This window comes from Rissa tridactyla, unplaced genomic scaffold, assembly GCF_028500815.1.
Source record: "Rissa tridactyla isolate bRisTri1 unplaced genomic scaffold, bRisTri1.patW.cur.20221130 scaffold_37, whole genome shotgun sequence".
Lineage (NCBI taxonomy): Eukaryota > Metazoa > Chordata > Aves > Charadriiformes > Laridae > Rissa > Rissa tridactyla.
Window position 1 is genome coordinate 1,487,631 of NW_026529584.1, and position 18,420 is coordinate 1,506,050.

The following is an 18,420-nucleotide window of genomic DNA, read 5'->3' on the forward strand; positions in this document are numbered from 1 at the left end:
GGCCTGGCTCCGCATGGATCCTAGGGCACACTCAACTCAGCTCCCTGCACCAACTCAACATGCTACCTTCTGCCGCTTCACCTCCCATGTTTGAACCGCCTCAGCTTGGCTCCTTGGGCCAACTCGACTCCTGGTGGCAGCTCAGCTCGCATTCTGAGGCCAGCGAAGCTCGACTTTTGGGACGCCTCCACTCTGTTTCTGGGACACACACGCTCGGCTCCTAGGGCTCGCTGCGCCCAGCATGTGGGGCATCTTGGACCAACTCCTGAGCTGACTCTGCTGGGACCTCAGCGCAGCCTTCTTTGAACCGCCTCGGTTTGACTGTTTGCACCAAGTCACCTCGACTCCTGGTGGCAGCTCACCTCGCATTCTGAGGCCAGCGAAGCTCCACTTCTGGGGACGCCTCCACTCGGTTCCTGGGACGCACGCGCTTAGTTCCTGGGGCTCACTGCACACGGCATGTGGGGAATCTCGGACCAACTCCTGAGCTGACTACGCTCAGACCTCGGCGCAGCTTTGCCTTGTCTTTTGGCGCAAAGTCAGATGGGCTCCTGTGGCCAGCTCTGCCCAACTCCTTGGCCGGCACATCGCAGCTCCTGGGATGCCGGGTGGAGGCTCCTACGCTGGCTCCGCAGGGTTCCTAGGGCCAGCTCCGCTCCTTGTGCAATCTCAGCCTGGTTCCTCATACAATCTGAGCTCGCCTCCTTGGTCCACCGCTGCTCTGCACCTGGGGCCGCATCAGCTTGGCTCTTGTGACGGACTCGTCTGAATGTTTGTATCCAGCGCAGCTCGGCGTTTGGGCTGTGTTCGACTCGCCTCCTGGGACACCTCCAGAAGTCTCCTGGCCTGGCTCTGCATCGATCCTACGGCACACTCAACTCAGATCCCTGCACCAACTCAACATGCCTCCTTCCGTCCCCGCACCTCCTGTGTTTCAACTGCCTCAACATGGCTCCTTGGGCCAACCCACCTCGACTCCAGGTGGCAGCTCAGCTCAGATTCTGCGGCCAGTGAAGCTCCACTTTTGGGGACGCCTCCCCTTGGTTCCTGGGACACACGCCCTCGGCTCCTGCGGCTTGCTGCACTCAGCCTGTGGGGCATCTTGGACCAACTCCTGAGCTGACTCCGCTCAGACCTCGGTGCAGCTTTGCCTTGTCTTTTGGCGCAAAATCAGATGGGCTCCTGTGGCCAGCTCTGCCCAACTCCTTGGCCGGCACATCGCAGCTCCTGGGATGCCGGGTGGAGGCTCCTACGCTGGCTCCGCAGGGCTCCTAGGGCCAGCTCTGCTCCTTGCGCTATCTCAGCCTGGTTCCTCATGCGGTCCCAGCTCGCCTCCTTGGTCCACCGCTGCTCTGCACCTGGGGCCGCATCAGCTTGGCTCTTGTGACGGACTCACCTGAATGTTTGTATCCAGCGCAGCTTGGCGTTTGGGCTGTGTTCGACTCGCCTCCTGGGACACCTCCAGAAGTCTCCTGGCCTGGCTCTGCATCGATCCTACGGCACACTCAAGTGAGCTCCCTGCACCAACTCAACATGCCTCCTTCCGTCCCCGCACCTCCCGTGTTTCAACTGCCTCAACATGGCTCCTTGGGCCAACCCACCTCGACTCCAGGTGGCAGCTCAGCTCAGATTCTGCGGCCAGTGAAGCTCCACTTTTGGGGACGCCTCCCCTTGGTTCCTGGGACACACGCCCTCGGCTCCTGCGGCTTGCTGCACTCAGCCTGTGGGGCATCTTGGACCAACTCCTGAGCTGACTCCGTTCGGACCTCGGCGTAGCCTTGCCTTGTCTTTTAGCGCAAAGTCAGATGGGCTCCTGTGGCCAGCTCTGCCCAACTCCTTGGCCGGCACATCGCAGCTCCTGGGATGGCTGGTGGAGGCTCCAACGCTGGCTCCGCAGGGTTCCTAGCGCCAGCTCTGCTCCTTGCGCTATCTCAGCCTGGTTCCTCATTCGGACCCAGTTCCACTCCTTGGTCCACCGCTGCTCTGCACCTGGGGCCGCATCGGCTTGGCTCTTGTGACGGACTCACCTGAATGTTTGTATCCAGCGCAGCTCGGCGTTTGGGCTGTGTTTGACTCGGCTACTGGGAACACCTCAGCTCGCCTCCTGGGATACCTCCAGAAGGCTCCTGGCCTGGCTCCGCATGGATCCTAGGGCACACTCAACACAGCTCCATGCACCAACTCAACATGCCTCCTTCTCTCCCCGCACCTCCCATGTTTGAACCGCATCCGCTTGGCTCCTTGGGCCAACTCGACTCCTGGTGGCAGCTCACCTCGCATTCTGAGGCCAGCGAAGCTCGACTTTTGGGACGCCTCCACTCTGTTTCTGGGACACACGCGCTCGGCTCCTGGGGCTCGCTGCGCCCAGCATGTGGGGCATCTTGGACCAACTCCTGAGCTGACTCTGCTGGGACCTCAGCGCAGCCTTCTTTGAACCGCCTCAGCTTGGCTCCTTGGGCCAACTCAACTTGGCTCCTGGTGGCAGCTCAGCTCGCATTCTGAGGCCAGCGAAGCTCCACTTTTGGGGACGCCTCCACTCGGTTACTGGGACACACGCGCTCAGCTCCTGCGGCTCGCTGCACACGGCATGTGGGGCATCTCGGACCAACTCCTGAGCTGACTCCGTTCGGACCTCGGCGTAGCCTTGCCTTGTCTTTTGGCGCAAAGTCAGACGGGCTCCTGTGGCCAGCTCTGCCCAACTCCTTGGCCGGCACATCGCAGCTCCTGGGATGGCTGGTGGAGGCTCCTACGCTGGCTCCGCACGGTTCCTATACAGCTCCGCTCCTTGCGCTATCTCAGCCTGGTTCCTCGTACAATCTGAGCTCGCCTCCTTGGTCCACCGCTGCTCTGCACCTGGGGCTGCATCAGCTTGGCTCTTGTGACGGACTCGTCTGAATGTTTGTATCCAGCACAGCTCGGCGTTCGGGCTGTGTTCGACTCGGCTACTGGGAACATCTCAGCTCGCCTCCAGAAGTCTCCTGGCCTGGCTCCGCATGGGTCCTAGGGCACACTCAACTCAGCTCCCTGCACCAACTCCACATGCCTCCTTCTGTCCCCGCACCTCCCATGTTTGAACCACCTCAGCTTGGCTCCTTGGGCCAACTCAACTCCTGGTGGCAGCTCACCTCGCATTCTGAGGCCAGCGAAGCTCGACTTTTGGGACGCCTCCACTCTGTTTCTGGGATACACGCGCTCGGCTCCTGGGGCTCGCTGCGCCCAGCATGTGGGGCATCTTGGACCAACTCCTGAGCTGACTCTGCTGGGACCTCAGCGCAGCCTTCTTTGAACCGCCTCGGTTTGACTGCTTGGACCAAGTCACCTCGACTCCTGGTGGCAGCTCACCTCGCATTCTGAGGCCAGCGAAGCTCCACTTTTGGGGACGCCTCGACTACAGTTTCTGGGAATGCCGCAGCTCAACCCCTGGGGCTCGCTGCGCTCAGCATCTGGGGCATCTTGGACCAACTCCTGAGCTGACTCCGCTCGGAGCTCAATGAAGCTTTGCCTTGATTTTGGCGCAAAGTCAGATGGGCGCCTGCGGCCAGCTCTGCCCAACTCCTTGGCCGGCACATCGCAGCTCCTGGGATGGCTGGTGGAGGCTCCTACGCTGGCTCCGCAGGGTTCCTAGGGCCAGCTCTGCTCCTTGCGCTATCTCAGCCTGGTTCCTCATGCGGTCCCAGCTCGCCTCCTTAGTCCACCGCTGCTCTGCACCTGGGGCCACATCAGCTTGGCTCTTGTGACGGACTCGTCTGAATGTTTGTATCCAGCGCAGCTCGGCGTTCGGGCTGTGTTCGACTCGGCTACTGGGAACACCTCAGCTCGCCTCCTGGGATACCTCCAGAAGTCTCCTGGCCTGGCTCCACATGGATCCTAGGGCACACTCAACTCAGCTCCCTGCACCAACTCAACATGCCTCCTTCTGTCGCCGCACCTCCCGTGTTTGAACCGCCTCAGCTTGGCTCCTTGGGCCAGCTCAACTTGGCTCCTGGTGGCAGCTCAGCTCGCATTCTGAGGCCAGCGAAGCTCCACTTTTGGGGACGCCTCCACTCGGTTACTGGGACACACGCGCTCAGCTCCTGGGGCTCGCTGCACACGGCATGTGGGGCATCTCGGACCAACTCCTGAGCTGACTCCGTTCGGACCTCGGCGTAGCCTTGCCTTGTCTTTTGGCGCAAAGTCAGACGGGCTCCTGTGGCCAGCTCTGCCCAACTCCTTGGCCGGCACATCGCAGCTCCTGGGATGCCTGGTGGAGGCTCCTACGCTGGCTCCGCAGGGTTCCTATACAGCTCCGCTCCTTGCGCTATCTCAGCCTGCTTCCTCGTACAATCTGAGCTCGTCTCCTTGGTCCACCGCTGCTCTGCACCTGGGGCCGCATCAGCTTGGCTCTTGTGACGGACTCGTCTGAATGTTTGTATCCAGCGCAGCTCGGCGTTCGGGCTGTCTTCGACTCGGCTACTGGGAACACCTCAGCTCACCTCCAGAAGTCGCCTGGCCTGGCTCCGCATGGATCTTAGGGCACACTCAACTCAGCTCCCTGCACTAACTCAACATGCTTCCTTCTGTCCCCGCACCTCCCATGTTTGAACCACCTCAGCTTGGCTCCTTGGGCCAACTCAACTCCTGGTGGCAGCTCAGCTCGTATTCTGAGGCCAGCGAAGCTCGACTTTTGGGACGCCTCCACTCTGTTTCTGGGACACACGCGCTCGGCTCCTGGGGCTCGCTGCGCCCAGCATGTGGGGCATCTTGGACCAACTCCTGAGCTGACTCTGCTGGGACCTCAGCGCAGCCTTCTTTGAACCGCCTCGGTTTGACTGCTTGGACCAAGTCACCTCGACTCCTGGTGGCAGCTCACCTCGCATTCTGAGGCCAGCGAAGCTCCACTTTTGGGGACGCCTCGACTACAGTTTCTGGGAATGCCGCAGCTCAACCCCTGGGGCTCGCTGCGCTCAGCATCTGGGGCATCTTGGACCAACTCCTGAGCTGACTCCGCTCGGAGCTCAATGAAGCTTTGCCTTGACTTTTGGCGCAAAGTCAGATGGGCGCCTGCGGCCAGCTCTGCCCAACTCCTTGGCCGGCACATCGCAGCTCCTGGGATGGCTGGTGGAGGCTCCTACGCTGGCTCCGCAGGGTTCCTAGGGCCAGCTCTGCTCCTTACGCTATCTCAGCCTGGTTCCTCATGCGGTCCCAGCTCGCCTCCTTAGTCCACCGCTGCTCTGCACCTGGGGCCACATCAGCTTGGCTCTTGTGACGGACTCGTCTGAATGTTTGTATCCAGCGCAGCTCGGCGTTCGGGCTGTGTTCGACTCGGCTACTGGGAACACCTCAGCTCGCCTCCTGGGATACCTCCAGAAGTTTCCTGGCCTGGCTCTGCATCGATCCTACGGCACACTCAACTCAGATCCCTGCACCAACTCAACATGCCTCCTTCTGTCACCGCACCTCCCCCGTTTCAACCGCCTCAGCTTGGCTCCTTGGGCCAATTCAACTTGACACCTGGTGGCAGCTCAGCTCGCATTCTGAGGCCAGCGAAGCTCCAATTTGGGGACGCCTCCACTCGGTTCCTGGGACACATGCGCTCAGCTCCTGAGGCTCGCTGCACACGGCACGTGGGGCATCTCGGACCAACTCCTGAGCTGACTCCGCTCGGACCTCGGCGTAGCCTTGCCTTGTCTTTTGGCGCAAAGTCAGACGGGCTCCTGTGGCCAGCTCTGCCCAACTCCTTGGCCGGTTCATCGCAGCTCCTGGGATGCCGGCTGGAGGCTCCTACGCTGGCTCCGCAGGGTTCCTAGGGCCAGCTCTGCTCCTTGCGCTATCTCAGCCTGCTTCCTCGTACAATCTGAGCTCGCCTCCTCGGTCCACCGCTGCTCTGCACCTGGGGCTGCATCAGCTTGGCTCTTGTGACGGACTCGTCTGAATGTTTGTATCCAGCGCAGCTCGGCGTTCGGGCTGTGTTCGACTCGGCTACTGGGAACACCTCAGCTCGCCTCCCGGGACACCTCCGTAAGGCTCCTGGCCTGGCTCCTCATGGATCCTAGGGCACACTCAACTCAGCTTCCTGCACCAACTCAACATGCCTCCTTCTGTCGCCGCACCTCCCATGTTTGAACCGCATCAGCTTGGCTCCTTGGGCCAACTCGACTCCTGGTGGCAGCTCAGCTCGCATTCTGAGGCCAGCGAAGCTCGACTTTTGGGACGCCTCCACTCGGTTTCTGGGACACACGCGCTCGGCTCCTGGGGCTCGCTGCGCCCAGCATGTGGGGCATCTTGGACCAACTCCTGAGCTGACTCTGCTGGGACCTCAGCGCAGCCTTCTTTGAACCGCCACGGTTTGACTGCTTGGACCAAGTCACCTCGACTCCTGGTGGCAGCTCACCTCGCATTCTGAGGCCAGCGAAGCTCCACTTTTGGGGACGCCTCCACTCGGTTCCTGGGACGCACGCGCTCAGTTCCTGGGGCTCACTGCACACGGCATGTGAGGAATCTTGGACCAACTCCTGAGCTGACTCCGCTCAGACCTCGGCGCAGCTTTGCCTTGTCTTTTGGCGCAAAGTCAGATGGGCTCCTGTGGCCAGCTCTGCCCAACTCCTTGGCCGGCACATCGCAGCTCCTGGGATGCCGGGTGGATGCTCCAACGCTGGCTCCGCAGGGTTCCTAGGGCCAGCTCTGCTCCTTGCGCTATCTCAGCCTGGTTCCTCATGCGGTCCCAGCTCGCCTCCTTAGTCCACCGCTGCTCTGCACCTGGGGCCACATCAGCTTGGCTCTTGTGACGGACTCGCCTGAATGTTTGTATCCAGCGCAGCTCGGCGTTCGGGCTGTCTTCGACTCGGCTACTGGGAACACCTCAGCTCGCCTCCTGGGATACCTCCAGAAGTTTCCTGGCCTGGCTCTGCATCGATCCTACGGCACACTCAACTCAGATCCCTGCACCAACTCAACATGCCTCCTTCTGTCGCCGCACCTCCCCCGTTTCAACCGCCTCAGCTTGGCTCCTTGGGCCAATTCAACTTGACTCCTGGTGGCAGCTCAGCTCGCATTCTGAGGCCAGCGAAGCTCCACTTCTGGGGACGCCTCCACTCGGTTCCTGGGACACACGCGTTCAGTTCCTGGGGCTCACTGCACACGGCATGTGGGGAATCTTGGACCAACTCCTGAGCTGACTCCGCTCAGACCTCGGCGCAGCTTTGCCTTGTCTTTTGGCGCAAAGTCAGACGGGCTCCTGTGGCCAGCTCTGCCCAACTCCTTGGCCGGCACATCGCAGCTCCTGGGATGTCGGGTGGAGGCTCCTACGCTGGCTCCGCAGGGTTCCTAGGGCCAGCTCCGCTCCTTGCGCAATCTCAGCCTGGTTCCTCATTCGGTCCCAGCTCGCCTCCTTGGTCCACCGCTGCTCTGCACCTGGGGCCGCATCAGCTTGGCTCTTGTGACGGACTCACCTGAATGTTTGTATCCAGCGCAGCTCGGCGTTCGGGCTGTGTTCGACTCGGCTACTGGGAACACCTCAGCTCGCCTCCTGGGATACCTCCAGAAGGCTCCTGGCCTGGCTCCGCATGGATGCTAGGGCACACTCAACTCAGCTCCCTGCACCAACTCAACATGCCTCCTTCTGTCCCCGCACCTCCCGTGTTAGAACCGCCTTAACTTGGCTCCTTGGGCCAACTCAACTTGGCTCCTGGTGGCAGCTCACCTCGCATTCTGAGGCCAGCGAAGCTCCACTTTTGGGGACGCCTCCACTCGGTTCCTGGGAGACACGCGCTCAGTTCCTGGGGCTCACTGCACATGGCATGTGGGGAATCTCGGACCAACTCCTGAGCTGACTCCGCTCAGACCTCGGCGCAGCTTTGCCTTGTCTTTTGGCGCAAAGTCAGATGGGCTCCTGTGGCCAGCTCTGCCCAACTCCTTGGCCGGCACATCGCAGCTCCAGGGATGCCTGGTGGATGCTCCTACGCTGGCTCCACAGGGTTCCTAGGGCCAGCTCTGCTCCTTGCGCTATCTCAGCCTGGTTCCTCGTACAATCTGAGCTCGCCTCCTTGGTCCACCGCTGCTCTGCACCTGGGGCCGCATCAGCTTGGCTCTTGTGATGGACTCGTCTGAATGTTTGTATCCAGCGCAGCTCGGCGTTCGGGCTGTCTTCGACTCGGCTACTGGGAACACCTCAGCTCAGCTCCAGAAGTCGCGTGGCCTGGCTCCGCATGGATCTTAGGGCACACTCAACTCAGCTCCCTGCACCAACTCAACATGCCTCCTTCTGTCCCCGCACCTCCCATGTTTGAACCACCTCAGCTTGGCTTCTTGGGCCAACTCAACTCCTGGTGGCAGCTCAGCTCGTATTCTGAGGCCAGCGAAGCTCGACTTTTGGGACGCCTCCACTCTGTTTCTGGGACAAACACGCTCGGCTCCTGGGGCTCGCTGCGCCCAGCATGTGGGGCATCTTGGACCAACTCCTGAGCTGACTCTGCTGGGACCTCAGCGCAGCCTTCTTTGAACCGCCTCGGTTTGACTGCTTGGACCAAGTCACCTCGACTCCTGGTGGCAGCTCACCTCGCATTCTGAGGCCAGCGAAGCTCGACTTTTGGGACGCCTCCACTCTGTTTCTGGGACACACGCGCTCGGCTCCTGGGGCTCGCTGCGCCCAGCATGTGGGGCATCTTGGACCAACTCCTGAGCTGACTCTGCTGGGACCTCAGCGCAGCCTTCTTTGAACCGCCTCGGTTTGACTGCTTGGACCAAGTCACCTCGACTCCTGGTGGCAGCTCACCTCGCATTCTGAGGCCAGCGAAGCTCCACTTTTGGGGACGCCTCGACTACAGTTTCTGGGAATGCCGCAGCTCAACCCCTGGGGCTCGCTGCGCTCAGCATCTGGGGCATCTTGGACCAACTCCTGAGCTGACTCCGCTCGGAGCTCAATGAAGCTTTGCCTTGACTTTTGGCGCAAAGTCAGATGGGCGCCTGCGGCCAGCTCTGCCCAACTCCTTGGCCGGCACATCGCAGCTCCTGGGATGGCTGGTGGAGGCTCCTACGCTGGCTCCGCAGGGTTCCTAGGGCCAGCTCTGCTCCTTGCGCTATCTCAGCCTGGTTCCTCATGCGGTCCCAGCTCGCCTCCTTAGTCCACCGCTGCTCTGCACCTGGGGCCACATCAGCTTGGCTCTTGTGACGGACTCGTCTGAATGTTTGTATCCAGCGCAGCTCGGCGTTCGGGCTGTGTTCGACTCGGCTACTGGGAACACCTCAGCTCGCCTCCTGGGATACCTCCAGAAGTTTCCTGGCCTGGCTCTGCATCGATCCTACGGCACACTCAACTCAGATCCCTGCACCAACTCAACATGCCTCCTTCTGTCACCGCACCTCCCCCGTTTCAACCGCCTCAGCTTGGCTCCTTGGGCCAATTCAACTTGACACCTGGTGGCAGCTCAGCTCGCATTCTGAGGCCAGCGAAGCTCCAATTTGGGGACGCCTCCACTCGGTTCCTGGGACACATGCGCTCAGCTCCTGAGGCTCGCTGCACACGGCACGTGGGGCATCTCGGACCAACTCCTGAGCTGACTCCGCTCGGACCTCGGCGTAGCCTTGCCTTGTCTTTTGGCGCAAAGTCAGACGGGCTCCTGTGGCCAGCTCTGCCCAACTCCTTGGCCGGTTCATCGCAGCTCCTGGGATGCCGGCTGGAGGCTCCTACGCTGGCTCCGCAGGGTTCCTAGGGCCAGCTCTGCTCCTTGCGCTATCTCAGCCTGCTTCCTCGTACAATCTGAGCTCGCCTCCTCGGTCCACCGCTGCTCTGCACCTGGGGCTGCATCAGCTTGGCTCTTGTGACGGACTCGTCTGAATGTTTGTATCCAGCGCAGCTCGGCGTTCGGGCTGTGTTCGACTCGGCTACTGGGAACACCTCAGCTCACCTCCTGGGACACCTCCAGAAGTCTCCTGGCCTGGCTCCGCATCGATCCTAGGGCACACTCAACTCAGCTCCCTGCACCAACTCAACATGCCTCCTTCTGTCCCCGCATCTCCCGTGTTTGAACTGCCTCAACTTGGCTCCTTGGGCCAATCCACCTTGACTCCAGGTGGCAGCTCAGCTCAGATTCTGCGGCCAGTGAAGCTCCACTTTTGGGGACGCCTCCCCTTGGTTCCTGGGACACACGCCCTCGGCTCCTGCGGCTTGCTGCACCCAGCCTGTGGGGCATCTTGGACCAAATCCTGAGCTGACTCCGTTCGGACCTCGGCGTAGCCTTGCCTTGTCTATTGCCGCAAAGTCAGATGGGCTCCTGTGGCCAGCTGTGCCCAACTCCTTGGCCGGCACATCGCAGCTCCTGGGATGGCTGGTGGAGGCTCCTACGCTGGCTCCGAAGTGTTCCTAGGGCCAGCTCTGCTCCTTGTGCTATCTCAGCCTGGTTCCTCATGCGGTCCCAGCTCGCCTCCTTGGTCCACCGCTGCTCTGCACCTGGGGCCGCATCAGCTTGGCTCTTGTGACGGACTAGTCTGAATGTTTGTATCCAGCGCAGCTCGGCATTCGGGCTGTGTTCGACTCGGCTACTGGGAACACCTCAGCTCGCCTCCCGGGACACCTCCGTAAGGCTCCTGGCCTGGCTCCTCATGGATCCTAGGGCACACTCAACTCAGCTTCCTGCACCAACTCAACATGCCTCCTTCTGTCGCCGCACCTCCCATGTTTGAACCGCATCAGCTTGGCTCCTTGGGCCAACTCGACTCCTGGTGGCAGCTCAGCTCGCATTCTGAGGCCAGCGAAGCTCGACTTTTGGGACGCCTCCACTCGGTTTCTGGGACACACGCGCTCGGCTCCTGGGGCTCGCTGCGCCCAGCATGTGGGGCATCTTGGACCAACTCCTGAGCTGACTCTGCTGGGACCTCAGCGCAGCCTTCTTTGAACCGCCACGGTTTGACTGCTTGGACCAAGTCACCTCGACTCCTGGTGGCAGCTCACCTCGCATTCTGAGGCCAGCGAAGCTCCACTTTTGGGGACGCCTCCACTCGGTTCCTGGGACGCACGCGCTCAGTTCCTGGGGCTCACTGCACACGGCATGTGAGGAATCTTGGACCAACTCCTGAGCTGACTCCGCTCAGACCTCGGCGCAGCTTTGCCTTGTCTTTTGGCGCAAAGTCAGATGGGCTCCTGTGGCCAGCTCTGCCCAACTCCTTGGCCGGCACATCGCAGCTCCTGGGATGCCGGGTGGATGCTCCAACGCTGGCTCCGCAGGGTTCCTAGGGCCAGCTCTGCTCCTTGCGCTATCTCAGCCTGGTTCCTCATGCGGTCCCAGCTCGCCTCCTTAGTCCACCGCTGCTCTGCACCTGGGGCCACATCAGCTTGGCTCTTGTGACGGACTCGCCTGAATGTTTGTATCCAGCGCAGCTCGGCGTTCGGGCTGTCTTCGACTCGGCTACTGGGAACACCTCAGCTCGCCTCCTGGGATACCTCCAGAAGTTTCCTGGCCTGGCTCTGCATCGATCCTACGGCACACTCAACTCAGATCCCTGCACCAACTCAACATGCCTCCTTCTGTCGCCGCACCTCCCCCGTTTCAACCGCCTCAGCTTGGCTCCTTGGGCCAATTCAACTTGACTCCTGGTGGCAGCTCAGCTCGCATTCTGAGGCCAGCGAAGCTCCACTTTTGGGGACGCCTCCCCTTGGTTCCTGGGACACATGCGCTCAGCTCCTGAGGCTCGCTGCACACGGCATGTGGGGCATCTCGGACCAACTCCTGAGCTGACTCCGCTCGGACCTCGGCGTAGCCTTGCCTTGTCTTTTGGCGCAAAGTCAGATGGGCTCCTGTGGCCAGCTCTGCCCAACTCCTTGGCCGGTTCATCGCAGCTCCTGGAATGGCTGGTGGAGGCTCCTACGCTGGCTCCGCAGGGTTCCTAGGGCCAGCTCTGCTCCTTGCGCTATCTCAGCCTGCTTCCTCGTACAATCTGAGCTCGCCTCCTTGGTCCACCGCTGCTCTGCACCTGGGGCCGCATCAGCTTGGCTCTTGTGACGGACTCACCTGAATGTTTCTATCCAGCGCAGCTCGGCTTTCGGGCTGTGTTTGACTCGGCTACTGGGAACAGCTCAGCTCACCTCCAGAAGTCTCCTGGCCTGGCTCCGCATGGATCCTAGGGCACACTCAACTCAGCTCCCTGCACCAACTCAACATGCCTCCTTCTGTCCCCGCACCTCCCATGTTTGAACCACCTCAGCTTGGCTCCTTGGGCCAACTCGACTCCTGGTGGCAGCTCAGCTCGCATTCTGAGGCCAGCGAAGCTCGACTTTTGGGACGCCTCCACTCGGTTTCTGGGACACACGCGCTCGGCTCCTGGGGCTCGCTGCGCCCAGCATGTGGGGCATCTTGGACCAACTCCTGAGCTGACTCTGCTGGGACCTCAGCGCAGCCTTCTTTGAACCGCCTCGGTTTGACTGCTTGGACCAAGTCACCTCGACTCCTGGTGGCAGCTCAGCTCGCATTCTGAGGCCAGTGAAGCTCCACTTCTGGGGACGCCTCCACTCGGTTCCTGGGACACACGCGTTCAGTTCCTGGGGCTCACTGCACACGGCATGTGGGGAATCTTGGACCAACTCCTGAGCTGACTCCGCTCAGACCTCGGCGCAGCTTTGCCTTGTCTTTTGGCGCAAAGTCAGACGGGCTCCTGTGGCCAGCTCTGCCCAACTCCTTGGCCGGCACATCGCAGCTCCTGGGATGTCGGGTGGAGGCTCCTACGCTGGCTCCGCAGGGTTCCTAGGGCCAGCTCCGCTCCTTGCGCAATCTCAGCCTGGTTCCTCATTCGGTCCCAGCTCACCTCCTTGGTCCACCGCTGCTCTGCACCTGGGGCCGCATCAGCTTGGCTCTTGTGACGGACTCACCTGAATGTTTGTATCCAGCGCAGCTCGGCGTTCGGGCTGTGTTCGACTCGGCTACTGGGAACACCTCAGCTCGCCTCCTGGGATACCTCCAGAAGGCTCCTGGCCTGGCTCCGCATGGATGCTAGGGCACACTCAACTCAGCTCCCTGCACCAACTCAACATGCCTCCTTCTGTCCCCGCACCTCCCGTGTTAGAACCGCCTTAACTTGGCTCCTTGGGCCAACTCAACTTGGCTCCTGGTGGCAGCTCAGCTCGCATTCTGAGGCCAGCGAAGCTCCACTTTTGGGGACGCCTCCACTCGGTTCCTGGGAGACACGCGCTCAGTTCCTGGGGCTCACTGCACATGGCATGTGGGGAATCTCGGACCAACTCCTGAGCTGACTCCGCTCAGACCTCGGCGCAGCTTTGCCTTGTCTTTTGGCGCAAAGTCAGATGGGCTCCTGTGGCCAGCTCTGCCCAACTCCTTGGCCGGCACATCGCAGCTCCAGGGATGCCTGGTGGATGCTCCTACGCTGGCTCCACAGGGTTCCTAGGGCCAGCTCTGCTCCTTGCGCTATCTCAGCCTGGTTCCTCGTACAATCTGAGCTCGCCTCCTTGGTCCACCGCTGCTCTGCACCTGGGGCCGCATCAGCTTGGCTCTTGTGATGGACTCGTCTGAATGTTTGTATCCAGCGCAGCTCGGCGTTCGGGCTGTCTTCGACTCGGCTACTGGGAACACCTCAGCTCAGCTCCAGAAGTCGCGTGGCCTGGCTCCGCATGGATCTTAGGGCACACTCAACTCAGCTCCCTGCACCAACTCAACATGCCTCCTTCTGTCCCCGCACCTCCCATGTTTGAACCACCTCAGCTTGGCTTCTTGGGCCAACTCAACTCCTGGTGGCAGCTCAGCTCGTATTCTGAGGCCAGCGAAGCTCGACTTTTGGGACGCCTCCACTCTGTTTCTGGGACAAACACGCTCGGCTCCTGGGGCTCGCTGCGCCCAGCATGTGGGGCATCTTGGACCAACTCCTGAGCTGACTCTGCTGGGACCTCAGCGCAGCCTTCTTTGAACCGCCTCGGTTTGACTGCTTGGACCAAGTCACCTCGACTCCTGGTGGCAGCTCACCTCGCATTCTGAGGCCAGCGAAGCTCCACTTTTGGGGACGCCTCCACTCGGTTCCTGGGGCACACGCGCTCAGTTCCTGGGGCTCACTGCACACGGCATGTGAGGAATCTTGGACCAACTCCTGAGCTGACTCCGCTCAGACCTCGGCGCAGCTTTGCCTTGTCTTTTGGCGCAAAGTCAGATGGGCTCCTGTGGCCAGCTCTGCCCAACTCCTTGGCCGGCACATCGCAGCTCCTGGGATGCCGGGTGGAGGCTCCAACGCTGGCTCCGCAGGGTTCCTAGGGCCAGCTCTGCTCCTTGCGCTATCTCAGCCTGGTTCCTCATGCGGTCCCAGCTCGCCTCCTTAGTCCACCGCTGCTCTGCACCTGGGGCCACATCAGCTTGGCTCTTGTGACGGACTCGTCTGAATATTTGTATCCAGCGCAGCTCGGCGTTCGGGCTGTCTTCGACTCGGCTACTGGGAACACCTCAGCTCGCCTCCTGGGATACCTCCAGAAGTTTCCTGGCCTGGCTCTGCATCGATCCTACGGCACACTCAACTCAGATCCCTGCACCAACTCAACATGCCTCCTTCTGTCGCCGCACCTCCCCCGTTTCAACCGCCTCAGCTTGGCTCCTTGGGCCAATTCAACTTGACTCCTGGTGGCAGCTCAGCTCGCATTCTGAGGCCAGCGAAGCTCCACTTTTGGGGACGCCTCCACTCGGTTCCTGGGACACATGCGCTCAGCTCCTGAGGCTCGCTGCACACGGCATGTGGGGCATCTCGGACCAACTCCTGAGCTGACTCCGCTCGGACCTCGGCGTAGCCTTGCCTTGTCTTTTGGCGCAAAGTCAGACGGGCTCCTGTGGCCAGCTCTGCCCAACTCCTTGGCCGGTTCATCGCAGCTCCTGGGATGGCTGGTGGAGGCTCCTACGCTGGCTCCGCAGGGTTCCTAGGGCCAGCTCTGCTCCTTGCGCTATCTCAGCCTGCTTCCTCGTACAATCTGAGCTCGCCTCCTTGGTCCACCGCTGCTCTGCACCTGGGGCCGCATCAGCTTGGCTCTTGTGACGGACTCACCTGAATGTTTCTATCTAGCGCAGCTCGGCGTTCGGGCTGTGTTTGACTCGGCTACTGGGAACACCTCAGCTCACCTCCAGAAGGCTCCTGGCCTGGCTCCGCATGGATCCTAGGGCACACTCAACTCAGCTCCATGCACCAACTCAACATGCCTCCTTCTCTCCCCGCACCTCCCATGTTTGAACCGCATCAGCTTGGCTCCTTGGGCCAACTCGACTCCTGGTGGCAGCTCAGCTCGCATTCTGAGGCCAGCGAAGCTCGACTTTTGGGACGCCTCCACTCTGTTTCTGGGACACACGCGCTCGGCTCCTGGGGCTCGCTGCGCCCAGCATGTGGGGCATCTTGGACCAACTCCTGAGCTGACTCTGCTGGGACCTCAGCGCAGCCTTCTTTGAACCGCCTCGGTTTGACTGCTTGCACCAAGTCACCTCGACTCCTGGTGGCAGCTCAGCTCGCATTCTGAGGCCAGTGAAGCTCCACTTCTGGGGACGCCTCCACTCGGTTCCTGGGACACACGCGTTCAGTTCCTGGGGCTCACTGCACACGGCATGTGGGGAATCTTGGACCAACTCCTGAGCTGACTCCGCTCAGACCTCGGCGTAGCCTTGCCTTGTCTTTTGGCGCAAAGTCAGACGGGCTCCTGTGGCCAGCTCTGCCCAACTCCTTGGCCGGCACATCGCAGCTCCTGGGATGTTGGGTGGAGGCTCCTACGCTGGCTCCGCAGGGTTCCTAGGGCCAGCTCCGCTCCTTGCGCTATCTCAGCCTGCTTCCTCGTACAATCTGAGCTCGTCTCCTTGGTCCACCGCTGCTCTGCACCTGGGGCCGCATCAGCTTGGCTCTTGTGACGGACTCGTCTGAATGTTTGTATCCAGCGCAGCTCGGCGTTCAGGCTGTGTTCGACTCGGCTACTGGGAACACCTCAGCTCGCCTCCTGGGATACCTCCAGAAGGCTCCTGGCCTGGCTCCGCATGGATGCTAGGGCACACTCAACTCAGCTCCCTGCACCAACTCAACATGCCTCCTTCTGTCCCCGCACCTCCCGTGTTAGAACCGCCTCAGCTTGGCTCCTTGGGCCAACTCAACTTGGCTCCTGGTGGCAGCTCACCTCGCATTCTGAGGCCAGCGAAGCTCCACTTTTGGGGACGCCTCCACTCGGTTCCTGGGAGACACGCGCTCAGTTCCTGGGGCTCACTGCACACGGCATGTGGGGAATCTTGGACCAACTCCTGAGCTGACTCCGCTCAGACCTCGGCGCAGCTTTGCCTTGTCTTTTGGCGCAAAGTCAGATGGGCTCCTGTGGCCAGCTCTGCCCAACTCCTTGGCCGGCACATCGCAGCTCCTGGGATGCCTGGTGGATGCTCCTACGCTGGCTCCACAGGGTTCCTAGGGCCAGCTCTGCTCCTTGCGCTATCTCAGCCTGCTTCCTCGTACAATCTGAGCTCGCCTCCTTGGTCCACCGCTGCTCTGCACCTGGGGCCGCATCAGCTTGGCTCTTGTGACGGACTCGTCTGAATGTTTTTATCCAGCGCAGCTCGGCGTTCAGGCTGTCTTCGACTCGGCTACTGGGAACACCTCAGCTCAGCTCCAGAAGTCGCGTGGCCTGGTTCCGCATGGATCTTAGGGCACACTCAACTCAGCTCCCTGCACCAACTCAACATGCCTCCTTCTGTCCCCGCACCTCCCATGTTTGAACCACCTCAGCTTGGCTCCTTGGGCCAACTCAACTCCTGGTGGCAGCTCAGCTCGTATTCTGAGGCCAGCGAAGCTCGACTTTTGGGACGCCTCCACTCTGTTTCTGGGACACACGCGCTCGGCTCCTTGGGCTCGCTGCGCCCAGCATGTGGGGCATCTTGGACCAACTCCTGAGCTGACTCTGCTGGGACCTCAGCGCAGCCTTCTTTGAACCGCCACGGTTTGACTGCTTGGACCAAGTCACCTCGACTCCTGGTGGCAGCTCACCTCGCATTCTGAGGCCAGCGAAGCTCCACTTTTGGGGACGCCTCCACTCGGTTCCTGGGGCACACGCGCTCAGTTCCTGTGGCTCACTGCACACGGCATGTGAGGAATCTTGGACCAACTGCTGAGCTGACTCCGCTCAGACCTCGGCGCAGCTTTGCCTTGTCTTTTGGCGCAAAGTCAGATGGGCTCCTGTGGCCAGCTCTGCCCAACTCCTTGGCCGGCACATCGCAGCTCCTGGGATGCCGGGTGGAGGCTCCTACGCTGGCTCCGCAGGGTTCCTAGGGCCAGCTCTGCTCCTTGCGCTATCTCAGCCTGCTTCCTCGTACAATCTGAGCTCGCCTCCTTGGTCCACCGCTGCTCTGCACCTGGGGCCGCATCAGCTTGGCTCTTGTGACGGACTCACCTGAATGTTTCTATCCAGCGCAGCTCGGCGTTCGGGCTGTGTTTGACTCGGCTACTGGGAACACCTCAGCTCACCTCCAGAAGGCTCCTGGCCTGGCTCCGCATGGATCCTAGGGCACACTCAACTCAGCTCCATGCACCAACTCAACATGCCTCCTTCTCTCCCCGCACCTCCCATGTTTGAACCGCCTCAGCTTGGCTCCTTGGGCCAACTCGACTCCTGGTGGCAGCTCAGCTCGCATTCTGAGGCCAGCGAAGCTCGACTTTTGGGACGCCTCCACTCTGTTTCTGGGACACACATGCTCAGCACCTGGGGCTTGCTGCACACGGCATGTGGGCAATCTTGGACCAACTCCTGAGCTGACTCTGCTGGGACCTCAGCGCAGCCTTCTTTGAACCGCCTCGGTTTGACTGCTTGCACCAAGTCACCTCGACTCCTGGTGGCAGCTCAGCTCGCATTCTGAGGCCAGCGAAGCTCCACTTTTGGGGACGCCTCGACTACAGTTTCTGGGAATGCCGCAGCTCAACCCCTGGGGCTCGCTGCGCTCAGCATCTGGGGAATCTTGGACCAACTCCTGAGCTGACTCCGCTCAGACCTCGGCGCAGCTTTGCCTTGTCTTTTGGCGCAAAGTCAGATGGGCGCCTGCGGCCAGCTCTGCCCAACTCCTTGGCCGGCACATCGCAGCTCCTGGGATGCCGGGTGGAGGCTCCTACGCTGGCTCCGCAGGGTTCCTAGGGCCAGCTCCGCTCCTTTACGCTATCTCAGCGTGGTTCCTTGTGTGGTCTGAGCTTGCCTCCTTGGTCCACCGCTGGTCTGCATCTGGGGCCGCATCAGCTTGGCTCTTGTGACGGACTCGTCTGAATGTTTGTATCCAGCGCAGCTCGGCGTTTTGGCTTTGTTCGACTCCACTCCTGGGAACGCCTCAACTCGTGTCCTGGGACGCCTCCATAAGGCTCCTGGCCTGGCTCCTCATGGCTCCAAGGGCACTCTCAACTCAGCTCCCTTTACCAAGTCAACAAGCCTGCTTCTGCCGTCTCGGCACCGCTTTTGCAACTGGCTTG

General features: G+C 61.2%; 1 pseudogene; it reads left to right on the top strand.

The window, feature by feature from the left end:
• Positions 1-18,420, top strand: part of LOC128903469 (scavenger receptor cysteine-rich type 1 protein M130-like) — a 437,236-nt pseudogene that overhangs the window by 307,842 nt on the left and 110,974 nt on the right.